The sequence below is a fragment of the Nannobrachium achirus genome (assembly GCF_963921795.1).
Source record: "Nannobrachium achirus genome assembly, chromosome: 8".
Lineage (NCBI taxonomy): Eukaryota > Metazoa > Chordata > Actinopteri > Myctophiformes > Myctophidae > Nannobrachium > Nannobrachium achirus.
In genome coordinates this window covers 19,973,121-19,985,262 of record NC_137817.1, presented here as the reverse complement: position 1 = coordinate 19,985,262, position 12,142 = coordinate 19,973,121, and the positions used below count along the sequence as shown (strand labels likewise).

The 12,142-nt window shown below is 44.9% G+C and overlaps 1 protein-coding gene across 3 annotated transcripts in view; it reads right to left on the bottom strand.

Moving 5' to 3' along the window:
• Positions 1–12,142, bottom strand: part of fat3a (FAT atypical cadherin 3a) — a gene marked incomplete at both ends in the record, with an annotated part of 197,671 nt that overhangs the window by 104,726 nt on the left and 80,803 nt on the right. The window lies entirely within an intron of this gene.

Sequence of the window (12,142 nt, the reverse complement as noted above, 5' to 3'; positions counted from 1 at the left end):
CGGTGCGGTGTGTCGGCTAAATGGCGAAGAGCTAACAATCCCACTGGGGGCTGGCGGAGACACTGGAGATGATTGTACAAGTCAGACTAGGCCTGTTGATGCTACGGTTCCTAACCCTGCAATTGTCCCCCAAAGCCTCCTGAAAAAAGGTACACTGAGCTGTTTTTCACACCCCATTTAACGAGTCTCAGTCTGAAAACACCAAATCGATTTCAGGGGGAGGAAATATTTATTACTCAATATTTCAGAAATTAAGCTGAATGTCCTGTCAAAATGTTTTTGTATTTCATAAGCTTTAGACTGACAATGACATTTATTGACAATAAAATGTACAGTATATTTATTCATATGTACTAGATACTTTACTATGATACTTTAAGATCTCAATATTCCGATAGTATATCATTGCCACAGAGCGTTTGTTTAGTAACAGGAGTCTCCATATCTCTCTGAAATTTTGCAACCCACCTTAAAATGTATGTTCTGTTTATTATGGAGCTGGAGAGACAGGGAGACCCCTGTTACTGAACAAACACAATGACAGCAATGATTAGGATCAGAAAATAGTACTATAACCTTTTTATATATATAAATATACATCACTTACTCTATCTCTACGTTGTTGCCAATTTGTGTTTGCTATTGCAAGAAGATATGCCAGGAGGAATTGATTTTTTTTTACGTCCATGTGCAGCTACTGTGCCAAGGTCTCTGACTCTGTGCAAGTAAATTATGTATTACAGAATACAGTGGCCTAAGTTGTGGTATAAGTCATATCAATATATGCATGAATTGCAGAGTTCACCAATACTTAGCGATCTGTCATTGACTATTATGGTCATACTAATGCTATGGCTTAAAAACTCTTACCGATTAAACAAAATGTGTTTCAGACGTGCTAACAAGCCCTTAGAGGGGGACTGCCAAGTCCTCCGTCTCGTTAGCACCTAGCATTAGCATTTACACATCCTACTGAGTATGTGAATGAAAGTGACAGCGTCACTTGGCATGCGATAGCTGAACTCACAAAGTCTGTATGACGGTGGCAGTGACTATAAATGGCTCATCAGTAAGTCAAACAAACTGTGTGCGTGCATGCGTGCGGCACATGGACACAAGCGTGTGCGCACATACACAAACACACACGCACGCACGCACGCACGCACGCACGCACGCACACACGCACACACGCACACACACACACACACACACACACACACACACACACAAGTTGAGTTTAAGATGAACATAAACACAAATTGAAATCAAACAATGATTTGCCTAATTACATATTGTAGCAAGACACACACACCAGTACAGTAAATCTAGGAGGACATACAACACACTCACGCGCGCACACACGCACAAACACATGCACACACGCACACGCCCCATCTGTAGTTTGAATGGACCCTCCAAAACACAGACACAATTAAGCGTCTTGAAAACACACACACACACACACACACACACACACACACACACACACACACACACACACACACACACACACACACACACACACACACACACACACACACACACACACACACACACACACACACACACACAATCAATTCCTAGGGAACAAACACTCAAACAAGGGTGTTCTGTCCAAACAGAGCCATCAAACATAGTCTCAACACCACCCCTGCTGTTTCCCCACAAAAACAAGTCAAAAGTAAACTGGAGAAGTTTCCAGAACTCTGGTCCATCTGATCGGCTGCTGGCATCTTCTGAGGAACAGCAGCGTTGCAGCCGAATTACCATTTTATTTGTGGAAGGCGTGATTATCGACATTACAGACAATTAGCGGGAATCACAATAATAACGGCAGTCACGTCAGCCCCAAGCCGGAGTACCAGGCCGTGCTAATGACAGGTGCAAACAAGGGAGCTAAGCAAGCATGCCAAGGAGTAGATATTGTTTGGCCAAAAAGGAGCCAATCACCCCAACACAGCACAAATAACACACAAAAACACATACTTTACATGTACACACACACACACACGCACGCACGCATGCACGCGCACACACACACACACACACTACACTCACACACTCATTAACCTAATACTGTAACGGTGCAGACACATAACAGAAGACAGCATGGCACAGAGCATGCACTCTTTTGTGCTCATGGACAGACAAGCATCTCTGGTGCTTAGAGGTCTGCCTGGCAGCTTGTCCCCATGTCATCGCCTTGTCAGGGAGGAAATGAAGCCTGTCCCATTAGCAGGCCAGAGGATCGAGCCATTTTGACGAGAGCCCGAGTCTTCACCTCACTAGTCTGACCACCCAAATCAGCTTCACTTTGTCTCAGAGTCCTGGGCCGGTGTGTGTGTGTGTGTTGTGTGTTGTGTGTGTTCGTTTTCTTGACACCTCCGAATGATTGTCTGACGTGCATGCCAGCCAGACATTGCCCTCTGGCATCAGTTTGAGTTTCCCCAGCGTGGGACTACATCCGCAGTTACGGTGTTGCGTAAATAAAACACATAAAATACACAATGCTTTATAGGTCTGTGAGTGAAAGACTTTTCTTTTTACAGGTATAATTTGTTTTCGTGGCATTTAATCCTGCTTTGTTATCTCTCAGTTTCTCCCTGGCTGTCTTTTTATCCATCTATTCGGGTTTGTATAAGCCTTATGAATGAACCAAGTCACCATTAGCAACGGAATTATGCAACATTATTTCAAACACCTAGCAGACAAAAGCGGCTTAATTGCCGTTTGTGTGTTGACGTGTTCCGGACAGTGAGATTTAGGCATGATGTCACAGTCGGGCAGAAACCTTGCACATCCATATTTAATCTCTTTATGATTTTATTAGTCTAGAATTTAACCAATACAAAGTAGAGCTTTGACAAAAGAATAACTACACTGGAGCCATTGGAACACAAGTATTCTTCCACCCACTCCCTGAAAAATAACATTGGACATACAAGGTTTCTAGCCGACAGTAACAATGAGCAGAGCAGGAAGGGGACAGTTTGGGGTGAGGGAGAGCGAAGGCGGTGGATGCAGTTCAAACTGTAGAAATTGACTAATTCGACTCGGTGTGGGGTGGGAGAGAGTAGATGTAGTATGTGACCAATGTGGGGAAAATGAAAAGACATAGTGGGTGGGGGGGGGGGGCAGCTAAAACATGCATGCAATCAGCCGATCTAAACATCTCAAAAGGGATTTAACCCACTCCCTGTAGTAGAACCAGATAAACACTCACCAAACAACAACTGGTTTGCGCTACTGCGTTGCACCTCTCTCAGAGGCAAAACCTGCTTTTAATTTACAACACTATATGTGAAATGCTTTTCTAAAAACCCAAGAGAACTAGTCCTGTAGAGAAGCATCAATGTGACTGTAACAAGCCTCCATTTTTATGTGTGCAATGTAGACCAGTGTATAGGGTGACCATATTTTCAGCCACTCAAACCGGGATGCAAAACACTGTTGCCTAAAACTGGGACCCTAAAAGCAATGCGCACGTTACCGCGCACAGCGCGTGCCCATTCTCTAACGTTTGTGCACGCGCACACACGCACCGCAGGGTTGCAAACAGGCAGTGAGTGATTGACAAACAGGCTCAGTGTTGAATTCAGACACGCATTGAATTTGTTCCTTTTTTCTGATTGGTTAGGTGAGCATGTTTTCATGAAAAGAACATGATAAATGTCTATGCAACCACTGAAAACAGCTACTATTATTTTAATTCTGGCGAAAACCGGGACAATTTTGTAGTGAATGTTGAAAACCGGGACATATTAGTGTTTTAGAGATATTTGTCGGGACACCGGGACACGCAGCTTGAAAACGGGACTGTCCCGGGTAAAACGGGACGTCTGGTCACCCTACCAGTGTAAGATGGCTAGTGGGTGTGGAGAATGTGTACGTTGAAATCCTGACTGCTGATTTAACTCTGAGAGTGTGACAATTTACCCAAACGCTCTGACAGACTATATATATATATATTGTGCCCTAACTGATCCTAATCAATACAAAATGATCTAAACAGCAAAATGAATGGAAGCGAAGCATAATAATTCACAGTGACCTTAATTAGCCTTGTTATTATGTATGGTTGAAGATAAAGTCTCTACTTTAAAGGGATACATTTCCATTCTATAATGGATAAAGGTTGGCTTTGAGGAGCAGAAATGTGTCTTGGGGAGGTGAATGTGTGTGCTGTACGGCTGTACGCGCATGCATGTGGCCGTCTTATCACAGCCTGATTTACAGTGGTGCTCAGACACTTGCAGACCTGCCCTATCAATCTGGATGACACTTCATTGCTCCTTTTTAGTGGCTGTCTCCCCCAGACCCACCCACATAGACACATGCTGCGCTGGCCAGAGAAAGAAAAGCAAGAAAGAAACAGGCGTGTACGGCTGGACGGACGGACGGACGGACGGACGGATAGACAGACAGATACATAGATTCACAGATAGCCTAGAGCAGGGGTTCCCAAAATTTTTCGTCTCAGGGCACCTCATAAATATATTTTTTTAATCCGAGGCACCCCTACATTATAATTTTCACTCCCAGCACGTTATATTTATAGCATATCGTCGTTGTCGGGTGGAAACCTTGTACGTCCAAAACCTTTCGTTTTGTATTTATCATCTATAAAATGCACTAAACTAGTGAAAACAGCAGATCTACAACGTTGTGAGCTTGTAGATCGGCTGTTTTCACTATTTTTGTGTGACAGTCTTGTATGATGAAGCAGGGCTTTGCTTTACCAAAAGACATACACATTTGAAACTTGGAGATACAAGGTTTCTGCCCGACAGTAACGATATATTAGTGATTATGTTGCGAGGAAAACGTTGAGATAATAGCCATTTTGGTTAGAACTGACTGAAAATAACTTTGTACGTCAAGTTTAAAATGATACTAAGTGTCCAAATAAATTCCAAATATTATCAAATTATCTCGCGGCACCCCTGGACTGCCGTCACGGCACCCCAGGGTGCCCCGTCACCCACTTTGAAAACCCCTGGCCTAGAGCACTGGTTCCAAAGCACTGGGTCGGGACCCATTTTTATGGGTCCCTTAATTTTGTTTTTAATTATTATTTCTTCAAAACATTTTCAAAAAAAAAAATCATGATTAAAAAAAATGCAATGACTTTTCGAGTAATTTCATTAATAAATAAAAGAAAAATCTAAGAAATCCCATAAATTAGAAGAAAAATGTTTAAGAAGTAGTGAAAATAGCGATCGGCTATTTTCACTACTTAAACATTTTTCTAGTTTTGGGTCCTGGGCAAACGTCAAATAACTCTTTTGGTTCTTTTGGTTCTTGAGAGCTACAATTAGATTTTGAGATATTGCATATGCTATAGTGGAAATTTGTTCTAAAGGTGGTGCTGGATGAGAGGCCATGGGATCACCACAATCAGGCAGGTTTATCCTCACCAAATGTCATGGCAATCCAGCAGGTATACTAGTTTTAAGATGTGTGCGTGCGACAAACCCATCTCACCCCCCCCTGCTTCACCCCCTGACACGCTTCGGACTCGCTTTCGCCATCATCCGTGCAGACGCGGAGGGAGAGTCTTAGTGCGCATGCGCTGACACGTTTACTCGAATATGTATCTATCGTTAGTGGGAGTCGAACCTGGGCCTTAGTGATCGAAGGCATGCTTCCCTACCGACTGAGCTAGCGAAACCCGGCTGACGAAAACCCCTTTTTTTGTGTTTTATCTTTGAGAACGTGGACACTTTGAGCCGCATTCGGACACAGAAGCGGTCCCCTAGTCAATTTTTTTTTTTTTTTTTTTAAAGATTTGTTTTGGGGCTTTTTGCCTTTATTGGATAGGACAGTAGACTGACAGGAAATGGGGGAGAGACAGGGAGTGACATGCGGCAAAGGTCGTCCGGATCGGGAATCGAACCGGTGACGCCGACAGGCATTGATGCCGAAATGGCAATGCCTATATGGTATGCGCCTGGTCCACTAGGCCACCAGGCGCCCATCCCTAGTCAAAATGTACTATTCTGTCCATAACGGCACATAACTCGGTAACACCGCTGAGTCGTCTGATCCGCCGTTCGCACCGGTCAACGCGGCGACTCCCGGGCTCACCGGCGGCTCAGACGGCGCGGCTCCATCGTGGATAGTGGCGTGATCGGGAACGTCGGGTGGCTGGTAAACCCTACATAGTGATTTCGAATCCCACAAGGTGAATGACTTTTATTTTTATTTTTTTTAGACCACTGCACATACCTGAAGCGTCCCCTACTTGAAGCAGTAGCCATACCTGTGGCGTCCACTACTTGAAGCAGTAGGGTACTTAACAGGGTGTCAGGTATCTGACACCTTGGAGGTGAGAATGTGTTGTGTGTGAGCATGCGTATTCTGCGTACGATACTGAAGGTCTGTCTGAACAGTGACTGGAAGTGGCCAGCCAGCATGCTGAGTGTGTGCTCACTGACGGACACCTCTGTCGAGAGTATTTCGCCTTTGGATCCAAATAGATTCCTTCCTCGTCTATTCTTCCCATGCAGCCTTGGTCTAACAGACAGCATCAAATGTGTATTGATTTAAGACCTTCTCCTCGCTCCCCTACTACGTAGCTGCCACTCGGTTGTTCAGCCAATTACACTGATGAGGACAGATCGAAGAACTACGCATGGGCGAACAGACGCACACACCTGCGCGCGCACAGGCACACACATACACACACCTGACATTACCTGAGGACCAACTATATTAAAAACACAAAGTGCACTCCTTTCAAATAGGACAGTTTATCAATTTAAGGATGGATTTTATTATCCTTGGAGTACTGAGAAACGTTTTCTATTTGAGTTGTATTTTCAGAACCCAGGACTGACATTTGCAGTATGAAAATACCAAGACATTTCTAACCGTTAAACTTTCCACTGTCAATAGAAGATGAGGTTGTGAGAACTATGTTGGTTTGTAATGTCTCAACATTTTTAACTATACCGTTTGGTATATTAGCTAGGCCACAGACCCCTGTAACTCTGACAGTGCACCAATGGAGCCAAGCATGTGGGCACTGTCAGGGTTACAACCCCATAAGCGTCCTTTTTGGTTCCTAACTATCAATCATTTTGCTGGAGACCCCTGGGGGTGACCAGACCCCACTGTGAGAACAACTGAGATTATGCAATAAACATTATGCACAAGCCCTAATAATCTGTCTCTCCTCCTATTATCAGATATCACAGTTTCCCAGTTATACCACTCCAGCATGTGACATGTAAAATAGATTACTTAACAGTGGTGGCAGAAGGGGATACAATGTATGGACGGCTTGGACGCATACTGTGATATAGCAATAGAGGAGATAGTAAAAGGTGGCAAAAATACAAGTGTTAACACAGTTTACCTCCCCTACTGCAATGAGAGGTGACTTTATACAGCAAACATTACTGTTGAGAGTCAGAAAAGCAAACTAGAAAAGGGGCAACTTTGGAAAGCGAGCGAGAGACGAGGTGCTGTGCGGGTTCAACCAGGAGAAAAGAGCAGCGAGGAGAAAATAACAGATGTAAGTGCCCTCTTGACACATTTGCAGTGCAGTATGTTTTGGAGTTAGGAGAATTACTGCTGAGACAAGCAAACAGTGAGAGAGTGCCAGTGAGGTAGGGAGAGAGAAGAGAGAGGGGAAAGTTACAATGACCTATTGCATATGCCATGAAGGCAGGCATCCCTCCACCGCACCAACACAAAGTGCCCATGGATGGCAGAACATCAGCCAAACAAATATGACCCTTTTCTGTGTGTCAAGCTCAGAATGAGTCATATTATATAGCTTGGTACACCCCGAATACAGAGAGATCATCATCTGGTATATGTTTGCTTTAGGGAGGGGGTGTTTTTCTGTGCATCTATAAAACAAGATAGCTTTGTTGTTGTCGAAGATAGAGCCTTGAAACAATACAAGGTTGCTACATTATGACACGTGGGACAAACATTATTCCAGCACTTGCACGGTGTGGTGAGTGGGCGGCGCGCACTGTATCTCTGACTTGGTTTTCACTACAGATAAGCGAGGGATCTCTAGAGTACAGTGTGACCTAATTGAGGGTCTTCTAATGCATGCTGCATAACAGTGTTTCTGGTTTATAACTGGAACAAAATGAATTATTATTAACTTTTTGTGTTTACCATATTAAATGGCAATATTCCTCAACTGATTCTCAAAGTAGTCCAGGAGCCCTGTTTTATATTTCATCGTAGGGCAGTGTTGTACGGCAGAAATAGCCAATCTACAAGCTTACAACGAGATTGTAGATCTGCCTTCAACAAATACCATGTAGTCCAGAAATTACCTCAGGTGAACTCCACTATAGTACTGCCAAAGCACTAATGTACACACTGTACTGAATGACAATGAGGCTAGCAGTGTTGCCATGTCCACTAATAATAAGCAACTTTGGGCTTCTTTTTCTGTAAAGTTGCTTGTAAATATTGGTAGTTGTGGGTTGCGGTTGTCTGGGCTTATCTGGGCATGTTTCCTGTATGTGTTTGTCCGCAGACGCCCCAAATGGAAATATTTAGCCACCCATAAAAGATTGTTGTTGTTGAAAGCTTTCAAATGTTCCAAAATTACCTCTTTTTTTTTAAACAATTTACTACTAAGCTCACAACACGTCGCATCACAACACATTGTGAGCCTGTAGATCAGAGCAATAGTCGCTTCTTTTGGGCTTGTTCTCATAGCGCTGGTTGCTTATTTCTCTCGCAGAATCTGGCAACACCGGAGGTGACAAATTAACAACAGCAGTCGCACGTCACTGTATTGTCACCTCCGGAATAGCAGAGCCTCTGTAGCAGGCAGAGTGCTGTGTACCTACAGTAGCTAGCATGTGGCTAAGGTGGGCGATCTTGTGGTTTGGAGGCTGCTGCCGCGCTAGCATCAGATAGCAGCCATCTGGATGGGTTAAGGGTGTTTAATTAGCGAACATGCGGTGAGCGGGCCAACGCCGCAGTGCGTCTCTGCATGCGGTTGATATCGCACACCTGGGCTGCGATGACACGCACGCGCGCGTAGGGGGGATGTGTGTGCGTGTGTGTAAATGTGTGAGATACGTGGAAACAGACAGAGAGGAGAGAGAGAGAGAGGTAGACAAAAGGAGAGATAGAAGGAAAAGAACATTCACCGTGAAAGAGCAATAAATACAGAGCAAGCGAGAACGGTGGCAGAGCACGTCTTCAGGTCATGAATGCAGATGTGGGCATCATTCATGTGATGCCAAGACGGAGACAGAGAGAGAGACCGTGAAGGGGGGGGGGGGGGGGGGGGGGCTGGGGTGTAGCAACAGGGACGTGCAACAGGGACAGGAATGTTGGAGAGGCAGGGGCTGACATTTCTAAAAGGGCCTTTTGGAGAAAATATTGAAAATAGCAGACCTCCAAGCTCACAACACGGCGCAGAGCGATGCGATGTGAGCTTGGAGGTCGGCTATTTTCAGTGCTTGATACAACACTGAACTAAGCATAATCAAGTCAATACTGGAGATGTGGGCGTACGGCATGCATTTCTACACAGAGAGGGCAATTCTTTCAACATAAGATGCTGCATTCAAGTTCAGGAGAGTTTGGACATGGCAATTATCTTGCCTTGCTACCTTCAGGTATGGCATGGAAAGAGGGCATTTGCATTTATTTCACCATAGTAAAAAAAACTGCATTCATGGTCTGGAGAGAGGGCACTTTTTACAGAAGGATTAAAAGGGCAGGGGCTCAAGTCCCCTTTGATGTGTGCACGTGCCTGCAAGAGGGAGACAGAGAGAGACCGTGAAGGTGGGGTAGCAATGTGAAGAACCCCCAAGGGAGAGAGAGGAGCGTGAAGGGCATACGGGTGGTAGAATAGAAGAAAGTGTGTAATCCCAATACTACTAATAATAATAACTTCAATAGTGTATTTTTCCAGGGCTCAAGGCTGCGTCACGGAGCAACACAGACCAGTTGAGAGCCAGCAGATGGAAGGGACAGGAGGATATGGTAGGAAGGGGGGTGGTGGTGGTGATGGTGGTGGTGGGGATATTGAACTGGTGTAATGTAGTGTCATGTAAGAGGAGAGGTACCAGCGGAGCAACAACACTTGATGAGATGAAAGCAGTAAAGAAAGAGCGCACATCTCACACAATGAGACACATTTGTTAATGGGACCGACGTGCCGTGTGTGGCGTGTGTGTGTGTGTGTGTGTGTGTGTGTGTGTGTGTGTGTGTGTGTGTGTGTGTGTGTGTGTGTGTGTGTGTGTGTGTGTGTGTGTTAGTGTGTGTGTGTGTGTGTGTGTGTGTGTGTGTGTGTGTGTGTGTGTGTGTAGGATAAGAGTTGATAGGAGAGTGTTGATTACCATATAGATCGGTTTACTGAAGCCTGTGAGATGTGGGGGGGAGACGGAAACAGGCAATGAAAGAAAGAGTGAGAGATAAATGGGGGGAAAAGGCAGGTCAAATAAAGGGTAGAATTATAAGAGAAGTGGGGGGTGGGGTGGGGTGGAGGGGTTTATAAAATGGACTCAAATCATTTCCCATTGTGTCTGATGAGAACTCTCTGCATCACGTTGTATGCATTAATCTAAGACACACTGCCGCAGTTGTCTGCAAAAGCTATTTATTCAAAATTAAGTAAAACAATGACACGGCTTAGGAAACAAAAATGACAAAAGAAAGGAGTGAAAAAGGTTGTAAGGGTGGGGAGAGGGGAGTGTAATCTCGTACCACACGCACACACATGCATACACTCGCACACACACTTCTCCAGTGAACCATCCATCCACAGTCCAACCAGGCACAACATACACATGCAGTGCGCTGTGACAGGGGCCAGCAAGGCCTGATTAACACCATAGCCTCTGGACAAGACCACATCTCCACCTCTCTGCCGCTGCAGAGGGACTGCAGCTTAGCTGGCACTCACCAGGGAAGGGAAAGGCTGTGTGTGAGTGTGTGTATGAGTGTGCATGTGTGCGCGCAGACACACACACCATGTTCTTTTTGCATTTCATGTGATTTTGTTGCATGCTGCACATGTTTAAAATACGAAAATGTCGAAATAAAGTTGTCAAAAACTAAACAAGACATCGGATAGAAATGCAAGGAATATCTACAGTATGTTGGGTTTCGTTTTTGGTTTCAACTGAGTGTGTGTGTGTGTGAGTGTGAGTGTGAGTGTGTGTGTGTGTGTGTGTGTGTGTGTGTGTGTGTGTGTGTGTGTGTGTGTGTGTGTGTGAGAAAAAGAGGGAGAATAAAATGCAGCAAAAGTGGAAAGTGAACACAAACAGCATGCAAATGAGAAGAGAGAGAGAGAGAGAGAGAGGAAAAACACACACACACACACACACACACACACACACACACACACTGAACGCACACAAACACATACACAAACGCACGGGCACAAACACACACACACACACACACACACACACACACACACACACACACACACACACACACACACACACACACACACACACACACACACACACACACACACACACACACACACTGCAAACAAACATGCAGTGTCATGCACACAGTGTGTCGGCATCCTCTGGACTCTCATCATGGATGTACTGTACATGGCAGACCGTTATATCGATTTCCATTTGCAGATCGACCCCCTCTGCCCCCACTCCATCTCCTGACACCTGATCTACGAGGCCTTCCGGAAAATTGTTATGTGTTACGTGCTTAATTAGTGCCATCATCCCATCTCCACAGGCACGCACAGCGATCAATTACTGGTGCGTTAGCTAAACTGAGAACCCCTCCCTGTACCCGGTCAATGAACAGCGACGTGCACAGACACAGGGACACGTGCCACGCACTCCAAAAGCACAAAACCATACAGCATGAAAAACCTATTATAGAAATTATAATAAAACGCTCGCACACTGTTAGGGCTCCAGTGATAAAGTGCTCTTATTGCAGCAGAGAAATCAGTACAGATTGTTCTGGTGCAATAAAAGCACTTTATCATTGGAGCCCTACAGTGTGCGAGCGTTTGTTTTTTCCCTGCACTGATTGTCTCTCAGCGCCTGGCCAATTTTGGGTTTTGGGATGTTTGTGCATGTCCGTCTTCTTTTTAAAACTATCTGTTAAGGATTGCCCCCTAAGACAATAAAAGTGTGACAGACATATGAACTGACCAACTATG